The sequence below is a fragment of the Pristiophorus japonicus genome, chromosome 10, assembly GCF_044704955.1.
Source record: "Pristiophorus japonicus isolate sPriJap1 chromosome 10, sPriJap1.hap1, whole genome shotgun sequence".
In the NCBI taxonomy this organism is placed as follows: Eukaryota; Metazoa; Chordata; class Chondrichthyes; family Pristiophoridae; genus Pristiophorus; species Pristiophorus japonicus.
Genome location: NC_091986.1, coordinates 59392532 through 59395391, shown reverse-complemented (window position 1 = coordinate 59395391; position 2860 = coordinate 59392532).

Genomic DNA, 2860 nt, shown 5'->3' with positions numbered 1-2860 from the left:
TCACCGGTTGACAGGCAGACTGAAGCCCCTGAAGAATGCGGCCCGAAAAGGTAGCCAAGCATCTGTGTTTTTTAAATTGGGTCTGTGACGTTACTTTTAATTCTGTCCAATTGTGTTTCTTCCAGGTAAGAAAGTGTGGCCTTCGCTCAGCATCACCTTAGTCACGTCAGCTTCACGCATACCTGGCAAAGAGTTCTTGTCTTGTGGGGGTGGGGGATAGGGGTGGAGGCAACGCTATTTTGTTTGCAGCCACGTTGTTTGAGACATTATGAGGGCATGATGCGTCCTTTACCCCTCTGAGGACTACCCAAGTTGCCAGTTTTAGTTTTACGCCAAAGAAACTTAAATGGGAATGATTGGATCCTGTGAATAAATGTATATATTGTGTAAAGAGCGAGCCCAGTTGTAATGGTGGCGAGCAGCTGAGCCACTCAGACCGAGGGGTCCGGGTTTGATCCCTGTTCTGTGCCGAGTTCACTGATCTCAGTCCGAGCTGTTGGTGAGGATGGCCCCGTTCCTGGGCCAAGGAAATAAATATCAGCCCTGGGATTCCTGCTCCTCGTCACCATCCAGTGACCACTGCTGCAGAGGACACTCTTAGATGTGACAAGAGGTCAGTAATGGCCGTGAAAGTCCTGCTAGTAGCAGAGACTTAAATTGCAAGGCTATGGAGAAAGAGTGGGTGAGACTAATTGGATAGCTCTTTCATAGAGCCGGCAGAGGCATGATGGGCCAAATGGCCTCCTTCTGTGATATATGATTCTATGAGAGACTTCAGTTACATGGATAGACTGGAGAAACATAGAAACATAGAAACATAGAAAATAGGTGCAGGAGTAGGCCATTCGGCCCTTCTAGCCTGCACCGCCATTCAATGAGTTCATGGCTGAACATTCAACTTCAGTACCCCATTCCTGCTTTCTCGCCATACCCCTTGATCCCTCTCGTAGTAAGGACCTCACCTAACTCCTTTTTGAATATATTTAGTGAATTGGCCTCAACAACTTTCTGTGGTAGAGAATTCCACATGTTCACCACTCTCTGGGTGAAGAAGTTCCTCCGCATCTCGGTCCTAAATGGCTTACCCCTTATCCTTAGACTGTGACCTCTGGTTCTGGACTTCCACAACATTGGGAACATTCTCCCTGCATCTAACCTGTCTAACCCCGTCAGAATTTTAAATGTTTCTATGAGGTCCCCTCTCATTCTTCTGAACTCCAGTGAATACAAGCCCAGTTGATCCAGTCTTTCTTGATAGGTCAGTCCCGCCATCCCGGGAATCAGTCTGGTGAACCTTCGCTGCACTCCCTCAATAGCAAGAATGTCCTTCCTCAGGTTAGGAGACCAAAACTGTACACAATACTCCAGGTGTGGCCTCACCAATGCCCTGTACAACTGTAGCAACACCTCCCTGCCCCTGTACTCAAATCCCCTTGCTATGAAGGCCAACATGCCATTTGCTTTCTTAACTGCCTGCTGCACCTGCATGCCAACCTTCAATGACTGATGTACCATGACACCCAGGTCTCTTTGCACCTCCCCTTTTCCTAATCTGTCCCATTCAGATAATAGTCTGTCTCTCTGTTTTTACCACCAAAGTGGATAACCTCACATTAATCCACATTATACTTCATCTGCCATGCATTTGCCCACTCACCTAACCTATCCAAGTCGCTCTGCAGCCTCCCAGCATCCTCCTCACAGCTCACACTGCCACCCAACTTAGTGTCATCAGCAAATTTGGAGATACTACATTTAATCCCCTCATCTAAATCATTAATGTACAGTGTAAACAGCTGGGGCCCCAGCACAGAACCTTGCGGTACCCCACTAGTCACTGCCTGCCATTCTGAAAAGTACCCATTTACTCCTACTCTTTGCTTCCTGTCTGACAACCAGTTCTCAATCCATGTCAGTACACTACCCCCAATCCCATGTGCTCTAACTTTGCACATCAATCTCTTGTGTGGGACCTTGTCGAATGCCTTCTGAAAGTCCAAATATACCACATCAACTGGTTCTCCCTTGTCCACTCTACTGGAAACATCCTCAAAAAATTCCAGAAGATTTGTCAAGCATGATTTCCCTTTGACAAATCCATGCTGACTTGGACCTATCATGTCACCTCTTTCCAAATGCACTGCGATGACATCCTTAATAATTGATTCCATCATTTTACCCACTACCGATGTCAGGCTGACCGGTCTATAATTCCCTGTTTTCTCTCTCCCTCCTTTTTTAAAAAGTGGGGTTACATTGGCTACCCTCCACTCTATAGGAATTGATCCAGAGTCAATGGAATGTTGGAAAATGACTGTCAACGCATCCACTATTTCCAAGGCCACCTCCTTAAGTACTCTGGGATGCAGTCCATCAGGCCTTGGGGATTTATCGGCCTTCAATCCCATCAATTTCCCCAACACAATTTCCCGGCTAATAAGGATTTCCCTCAGTTCCTCCTCCTTACTAGACCCCCCGACCCCTTTTATAACCGTAAGGTTGTTCGTGTCCTCCTTCGTGAATACTGAACCAAAGTACTTGTTCAATTGGTCCGCCATTTCTTTGTTCCCCGTTATGACTTCCCCTGATTCTGACTGCAGGGGACCTACATTTGTCTTTACTAACCTTTTTCTCTTTACATATCTATAGAAACTTTTGCAATAGAAGCTGAGGTTGTTCTTCTCAGAGCAGAGAAGGTTGAGAGGAGATTTGATAGAGGTGTTCAAAATCATGTGGAGTCTGGCCAGAGTAGATAGAGAGAAAATGTTCCCATTGGCAGAAGGGTCGAGAACCAGAGGACACAGATTTAAGGTGATTGGCAGAAGAAGCAAAGGCAACATAAGAAAAAACTTTTTTACGC